The sequence below is a fragment of the Triturus cristatus genome, chromosome 1_1 (genome assembly GCF_964204655.1).
Source record: "Triturus cristatus chromosome 1_1, aTriCri1.1, whole genome shotgun sequence".
Taxonomy (NCBI): domain Eukaryota; kingdom Metazoa; phylum Chordata; class Amphibia; order Caudata; family Salamandridae; genus Triturus; species Triturus cristatus.
This window is the reverse complement of record NC_140579.1, coordinates 848,514,618-848,532,270: the sequence shown is the minus strand read 5'-3', so window position 1 is coordinate 848,532,270 and position 17,653 is coordinate 848,514,618.

The window sequence follows — 17,653 nt, the reverse complement described above, 5'->3', positions numbered from 1 at the left end:
CTGTGCCACTGGAATCAAGCTATCCAGGCTGAAGAGGGGTGAAACCCCGAAACCGGTCCTAGGATGCTTGTTTCCAGTCCAGGGAGGACCTGGCTTGGCAGTTCGGGCTGGACTGTTCCCATAAGGCACAGGGTCAAGGCTGATTTGCACATAGCCAGGTCTAAACTGGGGTGGCATGGTGAGCAAAAGAATGATGGATTTAGCCCAGATCTCTTGACTGGGGGTGAATGGTTTGATTTGTTCTGCATTCCGTCCATCAATTGTGTGTGTCTTTTGCTTTCTCGCCCAAGTGCGCCAGGTATGCTCAGACGTGAGTCCTGGGCTCACTGTGCCACTGGAATCAAGCTATCCTGGCTGAAGAGGGGTGAAACCCCGAAACCGGTCCCAGGATGCTTGTTTCCAGTCCAGAGAGGACCTGGCTTGGCAGTTCAGGCTGGACTGTTCCCATAAGGCACAGGGTCAAGACTGATTTGCATATAGCCAGGTCTAAACTGGGGTGGCATGGTGAGCAAAAGAATAATGGATTTAACCCAGATCTCTTGACTGGGGGTGAATGTTTTGATTTGTTCTGCATTCCGTCCATCAATTGTGTGTGTCTTTTGCTTTCTCGCCCAAGTGCACCAGGTATGCTCGGACGTGAGTCCTGGACTCACTGTGCCACTGGAATCAAGCTATCTTGGCTGAAGAGGGGTGAAACCCCGAAACCGGTCCTAGGATGCTTGTTTCCAGTCCAGGGAGGACCTGGCTTGGCAGTTCGGGCTGGACTGTTCCCATAAGGCACTGGGTCAAGACTGATTTGCATATAGCCATGTCTAAACTGGGGTGGCACGGTGAGCAAAAGAATGATGGATTTAACCCAGATCTCTTGACTGGGGATAATTGTTTTGATTTGTTCTGCATTCCGTCCATCAGTTGTGTGTGTCTTTTACTTTCTCGCCCAAGTGCGCCAGGTATGCTCAGACGTGAGTCCTGGGCTCACTGTGCCACTGGAATCAAGCTATCCTGGCTGAAGAGGGGTGAAACCCCGAAACCGGTCCTAGGATGCTTGTTTCCAGTCCAGGGAGGACCTGTCTTGGCAGTTCAGGCTGGACTGTTGCCATAAGGCACAGGGTCAAGACTGATTTGCATATAACCAGGTCTAAACTGGGGTGGCATGGTGAGCAAAAGAATGATGGATTTAACCCAGATCTCTTGACTGGGGGTGAATGTTTTGATTTGTTCTGCATTCCGTCCATCAATTGTGTGTGTCTTTTGCTTTCTCGACCAAGTGCGCCAGGTATGCTCAGACGTGAGTCCTGGGCTCACTGTGCCACTGGAATCAAGCTATCCTGGCTGAAGAGGGGTGAAACCCCGAAACCGGTCCTAGGATGCTTGTTTCCAGTCCAGGGAGGACCTGGCTTGGCAGTTCGGGCTGGACTGTTCCCCTAAGGCACAGGGTCAAGACTGATTTGCATATAGCCAGGTCTAAACTGGGGTGGCATGGTGAGCAAAAGAATGATGGATTTAACCCAGATCTCTTGACTGGGGGTGAATGTTTTGATTTGTTCTGCATTCCGTCCATCAATTGTGTGTGTCTTTTGCTTTCTCGCCCAAGTGCGCCAGGTATGCTCAGACGTGAGTCCTGGGCTCACTGTGCCACTGGAATCAAGCTATCCTGGCTGAAGAGGGGTGAAACCCCGAAACCGGTCCTAGGATGCTTGTTTCCAGTCCAGGGAGGACCTGGCTTGGCAGTTCGGGCTGGACTGTTCCCATAAGGCACTGGGTCAAGACTGATTTGCATATAGCCATGTCTAAACTGGGGTGGCACGGTGAGCAAAAGAATGATGGATTTAACCCAGATCTCTTGACTGGGGATAATTGTTTTGATTTGTTCTGCATTCCGTCCATCAGTTGTGTGTGTCTTTTACTTTCTCGCCCAAGTGCGCCAGGTATGCTCAGACGTGAGTCCTGGGCTCACTGTGCCACTGGAATCAAGCTATCCTGGCTGAAGAGGGGTGAAACCCCGAAACCGGTCCTAGGATGCTTGTTTCCAGTCCAGGGAGGACCTGTCTTGGCAGTTCAGGCTGGACTGTTGCCATAAGGCACAGGGTCAAGACTGATTTGCATATAACCAGGTCTAAACTGGGGTGGCATGGTGAGCAAAAGAATGATGGATTTAACCCAGATCTCTTGACTGGGGGTGAATGTTTTGATTTGTTCTGCATTCCGTCCATCAATTGTGTGTGTCTTTTGCTTTCTCGACCAAGTGCGCCAGGTATGCTCAGACGTGAGTCCTGGGCTCACTGTGCCACTGGAATCAAGCTATCCTGGCTGAAGAGGGGTGAAACCCCGAAACCGGTCCTAGGATGCTTGTTTCCAGTCCAGGGAGGACCTGGCTTGGCAGTTCGGGCTGGACTGTTCCCCTAAGGCACAGGGTCAAGACTGATTTGCATATAGCCAGGTCTAAACTGGGGTGGCATGGTGAGCAAAAGAATGATGGATTTAACCCAGATCTCTTGACTGGGGGTGAATGTTTTGATTTGTTCTGCATTCCGTCCATCAATTGTGTGTGTCTTTTGCTTTCTCGCCCAAGTGCGCCAGGTATGCTCAGACGTGAGTCCTGGGCTCACTGTGCCACTGGAATCAAGCTATCCTGGCTGAAGAGGGGTGAAACCCCGAAACCGGTCCTAGGATGCTTGTTTCCAGTCCAGGGAGGACCTGGCTTGGCAGTTCGGGCTGGACTGTTCCCATAAGGCACAGGGTCAAGACTGATTTGCATATAGCCATGTCTAAACTGGGGTGGCATGGTGAGCAAAAGAATGATGGATTTAACCCAGATCTCTTGACTGGGGGTGAATGTTTTGATTTGTTCTGCATTCCGTCCATCAATTGTGTGTGTCTTTTGCTTTCACACCCAAGTGCGCCAGGTATGCTCAGACGTGAGTCCTGGACTCACTGTGCCACTGGAATCAAGCTATCCTGGCTGAAGAGGGGTGAAACCCCGAAACCGGTCCTAGGATGCTTGTTTCCAGTCCAGGGAGGACCTGGCTTGGCAGTTCGGGCTGGACTGTTCCCATAAGGCACTGGGTCAAGACTGATTTTCATATAGCCATGTCTAAACTGGGGTGGCATGGTGAGCAAAAGAATGATGGATTTAACCCAGATCTCTTGACTGGGGATGAATGTTTTGATTTGTTCTGCATTCCGTCCATCAGTTGTGTGTGTCTTTTGCTTTCTTGCCCAAGTGCGCCAGGTATGCTCAGACATGAGTCCTGGGCTCACTGTGCCACTGGAATCAAGCTATCCTGGCTGAAGAGGGGTGAAACCCCGAAACCGGTCCTAGGATGCTTGTTTCCAGTCCAGGGAGGACCTGCCTTGGCAGTTCAGGCTGGACTGTTCCCATAAGGCACAGGGTCAAGACTGATTTGCATATAACCAGGTCTAAACTGGGGTGGCATGGTGAGCAAAAGAATGATGGATTTAACCCAGATCTCTTGACTGGGGGTGAATGTTTTGATTTGTTCTGCATTCCGTCCATCAATTGTGTGTGTCTTTTGCTTTCTCGACCAAGTGCGCCAGGTATGCTCAGACGTGAGTCCTGGGCTCACTGTGCCACTGGAATCAAGCTATCCTGGCTGGAGAGGGGTGAAACCCCGAAACCGGTCCTAGGATGCATGTTTCCAGTCCAGGGAGGACCTGTCTTGGCAGTTCAGGCTGGACTGTTCCCATAAGGCACAGGGTCAAGACTGATTTGCATATAGCCAGGTCTAAACTGGGGTGGCATGGTGAGCAAAAGAATGATGGATTTAACCCAGATCTCTTAACTGGGTGTGAATGTTTTGATGTGTTCTGCATTCCGTCCATCAATTGTGTGTGTCTTTTGCTTTCTCGCCCAAGTGCGCCAGGTATGCTCAGACGTGAGTCCTGGGTTCACTGTGCCACTGGAATCAAGCTATCCTGGCTGAAGAGGGGTGAAACCCCAAAACCGGTCCTAGGATGCTTGTTTCCAGTCCAGGGAGGACCTGGCTTGGCAGTTCGGGCTGGACTGTTCCCCTAAGGCACAGGGTCAAGACTGATTTGCATATAGCCAGGTCTAAACTGGGGTGGCATGGTGAGCAAAAGAATGATGGATTTCACCCAGATCTCTTGACTGGGGGTGAATGTTTTGATTTGTTCTGCATTCCGTCCAACAATTGTGTGTGTCTTTTGCTTTCTCGCCCAAGTGCGCCAGGTATGCTCAGACGTGAGTCCTGGGCTCACTGTGCCACTGGAATCCAGCTATCCTGGCTGAAGAGGGGTGAAACCCCGAAACCGGTCCTAGGATGCTTGTTTCCAGTCCAGGGAGTACCTGGCTTGGCAGTTCGGGCTGGACTGTTCCCATAAGGCACTGGGTCAAGACTGATTTGCATATAGCCATGTCTAAACTGGGGTGGCATGGTGAGCAAAAGAATGATGGATTTAACCCAGATCTCTTGACTGGGGGTGAATGGTTTGATTTGTTCTGCATTCCGTCCATCAATTGTGTGTGTCTTTTGCTTTCTCGCCCAAGTGCGCCAGGTATGCTCAGACGTGAGTCCTGGGCTCACTGTGCCACTGGAATCAAGCTATCCTGGCTGAAGAGGGGTGAAACCCCGAAACCGGTCCCAGGATGCTTGTTTCCAGTCCAGAGAGGACCTGGCTTGGCAGTTCGGGCTGGACTGTTCCCATAAGGCACAGGGTCAAGACTGATTTGCATATAGCCAGGTCTAAACTGGGGTGGCATGGTGAGCAAAAGAATAATGGATTTAACCCAGATCTCTTGACTGGGGGTGAATGTTTTGATTTGTTCTGCATTCCGTCCATCAATTGTGTGTGTCTTTTGCTTTCTCGCCCAAGTGCACCAGGTATGCTCGGACGTGAGTCCTGGACTCACTGTGCCACTGGAATCAAGCTATCTTGGCTGAAGAGGGGTGAAACCCCGAAACCGGTCCTAGGATGCTTGTTTCCAGTCCAGGGAGGACCTGGCTTGGCAGTTCGGGCTGGACTGTTCCCATAAGGCACAGGGTCAAGGCTGATTTGCACATAGCCAGGTCTAAACTGGGGTGGCATGGTGAGCAAAAGAATGATGGATTTAGCCCAGATCTCTTGACTGGGGGTGAATGGTTTGATTTGTTCTGCATTCCGTCCATCAATTGTGTGTGTCTTTTGCTTTCTCGCCCAAGTGCGCCAGGTATGCTCAGACGTGAGTCCTGGGCTCACTGTGCCACTGGAATCAAGCTATCCTGGCTGAAGAGGGGTGAAACCCCGAAACCGGTCCCAGGATGCTTGTTTCCAGTCCAGAGAGGACCTGGCTTGGCAGTTCGGGCTGGACTGTTCCCATAAGGCACAGGGTCAAGACTGATTTGCATATAGCCAGGTCTAAACTGGGGTGGCATGGTGAGCAAAAGAATAATGGATTTAACCCAGATCTCTTGACTGGGGGTGAATGTTTTGATTTGTTCTGCATTCCGTCCATCAATTGTGTGTGTCTTTTGCTTTCTCGCCCAAGTGCACCAGGTATGCTCGGACGTGAGTCCTGGACTCACTGTGCCACTGGAATCAAGCTATCTTGGCTGAAGAGGGGTGAAACCCCGAAACCGGTCCTAGGATGCTTGTTTCCAGTCCAGGGAGGACCTGGCTTGGCAGTTCGGGCTGGACTGTTCCCATAAGGCACAGGGTCAAGGCTGATTTGCACATAGCCAGGTCTAAACTGGGGTGGCATGGTGAGCAAAAGAATGATGGATTTAGCCCAGATCTCTTGACTGGGGGTGAATGGTTTGATTTGTTCTGCATTCCGTCCATCAATTGTGTGTGTCTTTTGCTTTCTCGCCCAAGTGCGCCAGGTATGCTCAGACGTGAGTCCTGGGCTCACTGTGCCACTGGAATCAAGCTATCCTGGCTGAAGAGGGGTGAAACCCCGAAACCGGTCCCAGGATGCTTGTTTCCAGTCCAGAGAGGACCTGGCTTGGCAGTTCGGGCTGGACTGTTCCCATAAGGCACAGGGTCAAGACTGATTTGCATATAGCCAGGTCTAAACTGGGGTGGCATGGTGAGCAAAGGAATGATGGATTTAACCCAGATCTCTTGACTGGGGGTGAAAGTTTTGATTTGTTCTGCATTCCGTCCATCAATTGTGTGTGTCTTTTGCTTTCTCGCCCAAGTGCGCCAGGTATGCTCAGACGTGAGTCCTGGGCTCACTGTGCCACTGGAATCAAGCTATCCTGGCTGAAGAGGGGTGAAACCCCGAAACCGGTCCTAGGATGCTTGTTTCCAGTCCAGGGAGGACCTGGCTTGGCAGTTCGGGCTGGACTGTTCCCATAAGGCACAGGGTCAAGACTGATTTTCATATAGCCAGGTCTAAACTGGGGTGACATGGTGAGCAAAAGAATGATAGATTTAACCCAGATCTCTGACTGGGGGTGAATGTTTTGATTTGTTCTGCATTCCGTCCATCAATTGTGTGTGTCTTTTGCTTTCTCGCCCAAGTGTGCCAGGTATGCTCAGACGTGAGTCCTGGGCTCACTGTGCCACTGGAATCAAGCTATCCTGGCTGAAGAGGGGTGAAACCCCGAACCCGGTCCTAGGATGCTTGTTTCCAGTCCAGGGAGGAACTGGCTTGGCAGTTCGGGCTGGACTGTTCCCATAAGGCACAGGGTCAAGACTGATTTGCATATAGCCAGGTCTAAACTGGAGTGGCATGGTGAGCAAAAGAATAATGGATTTAACCCAGATCTCTTGACTGGGGGTGAATGTTTTGATTTGTTCTGCATTCCGTCCATCAATTGTGTGTGTCTTTTGCTTTCTCGCCCAAGTGCACCAGGTATGCTCGGACGTGAGTCCTGGACTCACTGTGCCACTGGAATCAAGCTATCTTGGCTGAAGAGGGGTGAAACCCCGAAACCGGTCCTAGGATGCTTGTTTCCAGTCCAGGGAGGACCTGGCTTGGCAGTTCGGGCTGGACTGTTCCCATAAGGCACTGGGTCAAGACTGATTTGCATATAGCCATGTCTAAACTGGGGTGGCATGGTGAGCAAAAGAATGATGGATTTAAGCCAGATCTCTTGACTGGGGATGAATGTTTTGATTTGTTCTGCATTCCGTCCATCAGTTGTGTGTGTCTTTTGCTTTCTCGCCCAAGTGCGCCAGGTATGCTCAGACGTGAGTCCTGGGCTCACTGTGCCACTGGAATCAAGCTATCCTGGCTGAAGAGGGGTGAAACCCCGAAACCGGTCCTAGGATGCTTGTTTCCAGTCCAGGGAGGACCTGTCTTGGCAGTTCAGGCTGGACTGTTCCCATAAGGCACAGGGTCAAGACTGATTTGCATATAACCAGGTCTAAACTGGGGTGGCATGGTGAGCAAAAGAATGATGGATTTAACCCAGATCTCTTGACTGGGGGTGAATGTTTTGATTTGTTCTGCATTCCGTCCATCAATTGTGTGTGTCTTTTGCTTTCTCGCCCAAGTGCGCCAGGTATGCTCAGACGTGAGTCCTGGGCTCACTGTGCCACTGGAATCAAGCTATCCAGGCTGAAGAGGGGTGAAACCCCGAAACCGGTCCTAGGATGCTTGTTTCCAGTCCAGGGAGGACCTGGCTTGGCAGTTCGGGCTGGACTGTTCCCATAAGGCACAGAGTCAAGGCTGATTTGCACATAGCCAGGTCTAAACTGGGGTGGCATGGTGAGCAAAAGAATGATGGATTTAGCCCAGATCTCTTGACTGGGGGTGAATGGTTTGATTTGTTCTGCATTCCGTCCATCAATTGTGTGTGTCTTTTGCTTTCTCGCCCAAGTGCGCCAGGTATGCTCAGACGTGAGTCCTGGGCTCACTGTGCCACTGGAATCAAGCTATCCTGGCTGAAGAGGGGTGAAACCCCGAAACCGGTCCCAGGATGCTTGTTTCCAGTCCAGAGAGGACCTGGCTTGGCAGTTCGGGCTGGACTGTTCCCATAAGGCACAGGGTCAAGACTGATTTGCATATAGCCAGGTCTAAACTGGGGTGGCATGGTGAGCAAAGGAATGATGGATTTAACCCAGATCTCTTGACTGGGGGTGAAAGTTTTGATTTGTTCTGCATTCCGTCCATCAATTGTGTGTGTCTTTTGCTTTCTCGCCCAAGTGCGCCAGGTATGCTCAGACGTGAGTCCTGGGCTCACTGTGCCACTGGAATCAAGCTATCCTGGCAGAAGAGGGGTGAAACCCCGAAACCGGTCCTAGGATGCTTGTTTCCAGTCCAGGGAGGACCTGGCTTGGCAGTTTGGGCTGGACTGTTCCCATAAGGCACAGGGTCAAGACTGATTTTCATATAGCCAGGTCTAAACTGGGGTGACATGGTGAGCAAAAGAATGATAGATTTAACCCAGATCTCTTGACTGGGGGTGAATGTTTTGATTTGTTCTGCATTCCGTCCATCAATTGTGTGTGTCTTTTGCTTTCTCGCCCAAGTGTGCCAGGTATGCTCAGACGTGAGTCCTGGGCTCACTGTGCCACTGGAATCAAGCTATCCTGGCTGAAGAGGGGTGAAACCCCGAACCCGGTCCTAGGATGCTTGTTTCCAGTCCAGGGAGGAACTGGCTTGGCAGTTCGGGCTGGACTGTTCCCATAAGGCACAGGGTCAAGACTGATTTGCATATAGCCAGGTCTAAACTGGGGTGGCATGGTGAGCAAAAGAATAATGGATTTAACCCAGATCTCTTGACTGGGGGTGAATGTTTTGATTTGTTCTGCATTCCGTCCATCAATTGTGTGTGTCTTTTGCTTTCTCGCCCAAGTGCACCAGGTATGCTCGGACGTGAGTCCTGGACTCACTGTGCCACTGGAATCAAGCTATCTTGGCTGAAGAGGGGTGAAACCCCGAAACCGGTCCTAGGATGCTTGTTTCCAGTCCAGGGAGGACCTGGCTTGGCAGTTCGGGCTGGACTGTTCCCATAAGGCACTGGGTCAAGACTGATTTGCATATAGCCATGTCTAAACTGGGGTGGCATGGTGAGCAAAAGAATGATGGATTTAACCCAGATCTCTTGACTGGGGATGAATGTTTTGATTTGTTCTGCATTCCGTCCATCAGTTGTGTGTGTCTTTTGCTTTCTCGCCCAAGTGCGCCAGGTATGCTCAGACGTGAGTCCTGGGCTCACTGTGCCACTGGAATCAAGCTATCCTGGCTGAAGAGGGGTGAAACCCCGAAACCGGTCCTAGGATGCTTGTTTCCAGTCCAGGGAGGACCTGTCTTGGCAGTTCAGGCTGGACTGTTCCCCTAAGGCACAGGGTCAAGACTGATTTGCATATAGCCAGGTCTAAACTGGGGTGGCATGGTGAGCAAAAGAATGATGGATTTAACCCAGATCTCTTGACTGGGGGTGAATGTTTTGATTTGTTCTGCATTCCGTCCATCAATTGTGTGTGTCTTTTGCTTTCTCGCCCAAGTGCGCCAGGTATGCTCAGACGTGAGTCCTGGGCTCACTGTGCCACTGGAATCAAGCTATCCTGGCTGAAGAGGGGTGAAACCCCGAAACCGGTCCTAGGATGCTTGTTTCCAGTCCAGGGAGGACCTGGCTTGGCAGTTCGGGCTGGACTGTTCCCATAAGGCACAGGGTCAAGACTGATTTGCATATAGCCATGTCTAAACTGGGGTGGCATGGTGAGCAAAAGAATGATGGATTTAACCCAGATCTCTTGACTGGGGGTGAATGTTTTGATTTGTTCTGCATTCCATCCATCAATTGTGTGTGTCTCTTGCTTCATATTTCTTCACTGGTGAGCGGTTCTGGATGTCGGAAGATGTTCTGCGGCGGCGGGCTGCTTTTCGGAACTCTCTGCAGCCTCTGAAATCGGAAACTCTGCAAGTCGCGCTTTGGGTTTTAACAGTGCTGGTTATGGCCACCATTTTGCAGCGACGCTCTCTTTGTGAGGAGAAATACCGGTGAGAGCATTCTGGCGTGCACACGCTTTATGGCAAGTTTCCTTCGTTGCTAACTTCAGCATTTGGCATAATGGAGCATTAATACTTGTGGAGCCTTATGTTGGACTGTTTTTGTCTTTCTAATTTTTTACTTCATGCCTCACAGTGTACCTTTCAGTGCTGTTTCTCCCAGGCTCTATTTTGAAGTCAATTTGGAATGAGACTTTGATTATTCTGTGCTTGCCCAATCTCTTGAGCTTGGAGAGCAGGTTTGTTGAGGTATTTTTCTTGACGCCAGCTTACTGAATCCTTTTCATGTCACTGAGCCTGGTGGGAGCCCTGGTTTTAGCGCCTGGATTATATGTTATGCGCCTCGTCTGCTGTGCTCTCAGACCAATCACAAGTGTTACGCTTTTTTTTTTTTCTTCTCAACTTTTGAAAACAATGCTATCATTACCACTATTTACATATGCCTATTTAGGCATTGCTTCAACAAAACGAGCAAAACGTATGTCAATATGAATTTTTAATTCACCTTCTAATTTATTTATTTATTTATTTATTCTCAACTGGTCACATTGCTCGTTCTGACCTATATGTATGGCTCTACTTTTTATTACCCCTTCATGTGGGTATAGTCTTGGTTCTGGTAAGGCACAGTGATATTGTGCCTCATCATGGCACTTCCTTGACTTTCGTATGGGATGTTCCTCACCCTTGAGCCTTTTTGATGGGAAGACTGAAAAAGTTGGAACTCTCTTCTTCACGTACCACGCATGCGTTCATTCAAAACTCTAGAATTTTTTCTGAGTTCGCTAGGATGGATAACTCGCTTGACCCAGTTCCCAAAGCTTCTCCGCCCAAGACTGTGAGTACTCCGGCTCCAGGTAAAACTAACACCAAAAGACTCAAAAAAGATCCACCTTCCCCACCTGTTGCCCCCTCGCCTGTATCCTTGGAAGTATTGCTGGAAGAGATAAGGGCGCTTCGCCCCTTTATGGAGGACACTACTACCAAATTGCAGTTTCTAACGGAAAACTGGTCGCAGATGAATGATCGTCTCACAACGGTGGAACAAAGTGTCTCCTCCTTTTCTCAAACAAAGGAGACGGTCAGCTCTCTCCAGTCTCAGGTTGTGTTGTTGCAGCAGCAGGTGGAGGATTTGGAAAACAGGAACAGAAGAAACAACCTCCGCATTTACGGTCTGCCGGAAGGCTCAGAAGGGTCCGATCTTCTAGTGTTTTTCAAATCTTTTCTTCCTAAGTTGTTAAACATGCCTGAAGGAACTTCCCTTAATATTCAACGAGCTCACAGACTTGGTCATCAACGTTCTGCCACCTCCCCCTCTCAGAGACCGAGAGGGGTCATACTTTACTTTCTCGAGTACACAGATTTACTCAAGGTACTTTCTGCAGTCAGGTCCGCCCAAAGCATCTCTTGGTCTGGCTCTACACTATTTTTTGCTCAGGATTATGCCAGATCAACAGCTAATCGACGCAAGGAATTTTTGAATATGAGGCCTGCTCTACGTGCCATGGGCACTAGATATGGACTTTTTCATCCTTGCCTCTTCATGGTTACTCTCAATAATAAAACAACGACATATGATGATCCACAAAAACTGCGGAGTTTCATTAACTTCAGCACGGTCGAGACTATGGACACTTCGAGAGTCTCAATATCTTAAGTTGTTTAATTGGTTATCACGTTGATTGTGTTGAATTATTTTTACTGTTTTTTCATAGGTCTATTCATTAGCATAGCTTATCTTTTTTTTTTTCTTCTCTTATAACAGCTGTTTAGTCAAGACTTTGTGTTTTTGATCTCTTTTTGCTTATTTCTCTCTTCTCTTATAGTAACATTTATTGTTGTTCTTTTCCTTGACAGGTCCCTCGCTGTTTATTACCCTATGTACCCTCGCCCTCTTTGATTGATTGTGGTTTGTTCCTGTCCTCGTCCCGTTGAGTCTGGACACGCCACTCGCTCCTCGTGGCCTTACCTCCCCTCATCCCTCTGTGATTTCCCCCGACGTAGGTATGTTACTTATCCCCATCAATTCTCCAATGTTGTTTCTTCTTTTTAGTTCTTCCCTCCTATCTTCCCTTCTATTTCTTTTCTTCCTTTTTCCTTGTCTTGCACATTTGTGTTGCACCTTCTCCTTTTCCTCCCTATCTCTACTCTCGTTCTTTTCCCAATTGACTATTTTATTTTCCTACACACATTTCTTTTTTCTATCAACTCCCCTTCAATGCCTCTTCTATTCACAGATGTTTCTCTTTTCCCTTTTTTCTTTCTCCTCTTTCCTTTATCAATCTCTCTTACTACCTTTTTTCTTTTCGCTCAAGAGTCTTACTTCTTTTTTTTGGCTTCATTCTATTAACTTACTTTTAATCTTAATGACTTTATATTTTCCCTCCCCTGGCATATTATGTTTATATAGACAGATTGTTACGCTTTTTACCTTTCATTTTCTCATGGTTTATTGCGACCTCTTCTTGTTAGACATTTCACTGTTGGATTTATGTCTCTGAAAATTATCTCTTAGATTATTAGAGGTTTGTCTTCTCCTATCAAGCGACAACGTATTTTAACACACCTGTCCCAGTTAGGAGCCGATATTGTTTGTTTGCAGGAATCCTATTTGAATGCCGTCGAGTCTTTAAAACTGAAAAGGAGCAGGGTTGGAGATGTTTTTTATCTCCAGGTGATGGCAAACGTAATGGGGTCATTACTCTTTGTCACAAACACTTGCATGCTAATTTACTCTCTCAACAGTCTGATGATGAAGGTAGATAGCTGTGCACTAAACTTCAAGTGAGGTGTGCACCGTTATCTTTGTTGAATGTTTATGCACCCACTAATGGTGACCCTCTGTTTTGGTCCTCTTTGTCTCAGCAACTTTCTTCCTGTATTGATGAGAATTTTATTCTCGCTGGAGATTGCAACCAAGTGTTGGATCCCTTTACAGATCGAAGTTCATTGGTTCCCTTCAAACCGCATAAGGCACATAAACTATTTGTTCAAACTGTCCAACAATATAAGCTTATCGATGCCTGGAGAATTTGTAATCCCACTACTAGAGAATTCACGTTTTTCTCACCAGTTCATCGCACCCAATCCAGATTAGATTATTTTTTTGTTTCTCACACTATTTCTCAATCCTTGCGATGTGCTGATATTGGCTCTATATTGCTTTCAGACCACGCCCCTATCTCTATTTCTTTGGATATGCCCTCCAAACATGCTAAACTCAGAAGATGGAGGTTTAATAACTCACTTCTTCTTGATACAAACTTTAATTCCTCTTTTATTTCCTTTTTTAACAAATATTTTTCAATCAATCAGACTGACACTCTTCCCTTTTCAGTGGTCTGGGATGCGTTTAAAGCCGCAGTCAGAGATTTCATTATTAGCTTTGTTTCTAGAAAACGCAAAAAGGCCAGACATGCTACCAATGATCTTTTGGCTGAGATAAAGAGGCTAGAACACACCTATTACTCTTCAAAATCTAAGAGTTGCCTTTCAGAACTTATTGACAAAAAAATTCAATTTAATAAGGCTTCTACCGACAATGCCTCTCTATATTTGCTGAAATCCAGTGCTAAGTATTATGGTGGGCAAAACAAGGCGGGCAGACTTTTAGCCAATTATTTAAAAGTTAAGCATAATAAGTTGGATATTGAAGCTATCTTTGATGATCATAACACCCTACACACTAAAGATCCCGAAATCTTACATGAATTCCTCCTCTTTTATAAATCACTATATTCTCCCGAACACATACCATCAAGCTCACACATTACATACCTTCTATCATGTATTCACAAATCTTTTGACACTCAAATTGACTTTACCCCACTAGAGGCTGATTTAACACAACAAGAACTTCTTAACGCTTTACAATTACTTACGAAGGACAAAGCCCCGGGTCCTGATGGATTTACAGTAGAATTTTGTTACTCATTTCGCTCCCATCCTTCTCCCTAAATTACTTAATCTTCTGAATCTTTTTGCACTGTCTGGGAAATCTTCAGGTTCTTTTCTAGAAGCACTTATCTGTTTGATACCCAAGGACGGGAAAGATTTGAAGTACTGTAAAAATTATAGACCCATATCTCTTGTAAATATTGACTATAACATTTTCTCTAAGGCTTTGGCTATTCGACTTGAATCTTCTCTCCCTCAGCTATTAGGCGCAGACAAGCAGGCTTTGTAAAGGGTCGCCTACTTTCTGACAATACTCGTCTTTTCTTTAATATTCTATCAAAAGCCCCGCACCTTCCTCACTCCTTGGCTGCGATAGCCTTAGATGCGGAAAAGGCGTTTGACCGAGTAAATTGGTCATACCTATTTCATACGTTGGAATGGTTTGGTTTTGGCCCATGGATTCTTTCTTACATCTCCCTTCTTCATTCGGACCCTCGGGCAGCCATCTTTGTCAGTGGTACCTCTTCCCCGTATTTTGAACTTAAAAGAGGGGTCCGTCAGGGTTGCCCATTATCACCGTTTCTTTTTAATTTAGCTTTGGAGCCTTTTTTGTCTAGGATCCGACAGAATGAGGAAATAAAAGGATTTGAGTATAAGGTTTCCCATGTCAAATTAGCAGCTTACGCTGATGACATCTTATTATTTCTTTCCGATCCTCAGCTTTCTGTTCCTGTCTTTTTACAGGAAGTAGACCTTTTTGCAACTGTCTCTGGCTAAAAGCTTAACCGTGACAAATGTGAAATTTTGCCTCTTACCAAATATACATTTAAGGATGATTTTCGCTCCTCCAATTTCACCTGGAATTTGCATCACATTAAATATTTGGGCCTTCACTTTACTTCTTCACCCTCTTCATCGCTCTCTCTGTGTATGGATAATTGTCTTCAAAAAATTTCCTCCTTGACTGCTAAATGGCACCCACTATACCTCTCTTGGTGGGTTCGTTTAGACACTATTAAAATGATGCTGGCTCCCCTAGTTTTATTTATTATTTCTAATAGTCCTCTCCCCATTCCGTTACGGTTTTTCAAAAAAATTAACTCTGTATTATCATCCTTCTTATGGAATAAAAAAAAACACGCATGTCCTTGCTCCATTTGCTAAAACCTAAAACGGAAGGAGGGGTTAATTACCCCGATTTCCCTACCTACCATAGATCTTTCCTCCTTGGTTAAGCCTCGAGATGGCTTCTTGTTTCTTTGCTTGACTGTCCCACCTGGGTTGTGCTTGAACGCTCCTTCCTTTCCCCTTTTTCCTTTACAGAATTTCTCTCACTTACACGCAAATCAGCTTCCCTACTTACCCCCATCTCCAAGTACACATGTAAACTTTTGGGATCCTATCCACCCTCACCTCCTACTGATTTAGACTCTTTTTTTCACTCCTCTTTATGGTATAACACCTCTATATTAATTGCTGGGAAACCCTTTTATTGGAAGTCCTAGAGAGGTAAAGGTTTATTCTGGACGCATCAATTTTTCTCACAACATAGGATCTTATCCTTTTCAGAAGCCAGTCAGCATTTTCACTTACCTCCTTCCTTTCAATCTAAATATCACTTAATTTCGCAAGCACTCTCCGCTGCTTATACCCGTATTCATTTGCATCCAATACCTCCCTTAGTTAACAGTCTACGCTCTTTTTTGCTTTCGTCTCCCAAAGCATCTAGTATTTTTTCTCATTTACGTTCCCCCCCCATCTGTCCGACCAAAGACCAAAGTTGAATTGTCTTGGGAAAGGGATCTTGAGGTTGACTGGTCTTCTTCCCTGTGGAATAAATTGTGGGTCAAGATTAAAAAGACGTCTAGGGCAGCGAATGTCACACAGACATTATTCTTTGTTTATAATAGGCTTTTGCTACACCCAGCTGCACTACACACACACCATGCTGCTGTTCCCGACACCTGTTGGTCCTGTTCCTCGCCAATTGCTGATTTGAAACATATGCTTTTTTCCTGTCCTCTTCTTTATAGTTTTTGGCTATCCGTTTGGAATCAAATAAATTCTATTTTTAACTCCCATTTTCCTCTCTCTTTTACACACGTATTTTTGGGAAGTTTATCCCCCATTTGGGAGAATCATACCTCCAATACTAGGATTGTGGACATGCTGCTGGCAGTTGCATTCCAACAGATCACGAAAAATTGGCAAGACTTTACAAAATTATCTTTTCAGACTTGGTGGTATGCAGTCTGTTATCATCATAGGTTGGATACTGCTTGCATTCATCCCATTCATTTAGCTATGAAACACTCCATTATATGGTCACCTGTTACGCAGTTTTTTGATCATAGTGCTCAACGCTCCTTTTCATTGTCTCCAGCTCAACAAGAGGTTGCTCGTCCTCCTTGATATTCCATAACTATGATATATATTTATTTTTTTGGCTATGCCATGATATTATCTTATTTTTTTTGCCTGATTCGTCTTTTTGATGTATGGTCGCTATTTGTAAAATGTAGCTTATATTGTTATATTCAATGACGTTTCAATGCTTTCTTTTTCACGCTAACATCGGTATATCTGTATGATGCATTCTTGTTCCCTTTTTTTTTTTCCCTACTCCCCCTTATATTGTACTGTAATGCATTATTTGTTTTCTCAATAAACTTCTTTTCAAACTTAAAAAAAACAAAAAACCTTGTAAACATTAGTCACATCCCTCCATCGAGTGAGGATACTAAAACAGTAAAGGTACACAAACCTATCATGATCATTAACAAAAAGGGCACACGGTTAAAATATAGAACAAATTCATTTGTGCCAGGTTATCACATAAAGTGTGCAAAATCGTCAATCACCCTACATTTTTTAGTCACCACTGGAATCTCTTGACTTTAGTGCAGCTCTTAAAAAGTTAACAACTCTAAAAAGTGTGCGAGCATTAGGCAGGAGCTGCAGATACAGTGAAGCTACACGGGTATGCTTGAATCTAATTTCTTTGAAAAGCAATTTAAGAAACAGTCGCCTTGGATGCGTAAAATATTTATATAGAAAAACAAAATGTAGGGTATCCTGTGGAGACCTATTGTCGCATCCACAGGGACCCCTCTCTTCTACATGCGCGACAAAGCCGGGAGGTGATACCAATAAATGATGAAACAAGTTCAGTCTAAAATGAGTAATTAAAAATCTATCATGAGCATTTGTTAAAATCGATAAATAGGACTCTATGCCCAGCACCGATTTCACTAAGACATGCCCTCTTACCATGGGTTTCCTGAGCTGCTATTCCTCCCTAGGGTGCATGGCATGTTTAAAAAATAGTTATTTCACGATGTGCTTATCTTTGGTTTCACTGTATCATATTGCATGAATATATCTGCTCTGCCTAAAGCCGTAAGGGTAGCCTTAACATATTTTAGCCATGGGAATTTTAATCTGTGATCGAGCGAAAGACAGTCCTCAATCACTAGTCGATTAAAACCCGCCTCCTGATTAGTCCAGATCTTCACCCAACATAGCAATGGTTTAACAGCCACCAAATCCAGCATATACGTTTGTCCTAGTTCTTCATGCACTGAATACGAGGCCGTACACTGGGGCACTTTCAGAATTCTTCTAAAATATTTAATTTCTTTGGTTTGAAGTTTGTTGGCTGTTGAATAACAATATACCTCACTTCCATATAGCGCCTTAGAAATGCAGAAAGAATTGTACAACTTTAAAATTATACCCGGTGACCATGTACCTAGTCTGTGGGCATAATTTGCGATTGCTTCCTTTGATTTTTCCTAGTGTCTTCCCTTCCTGCAAATGTTTAAAATTGAGTTT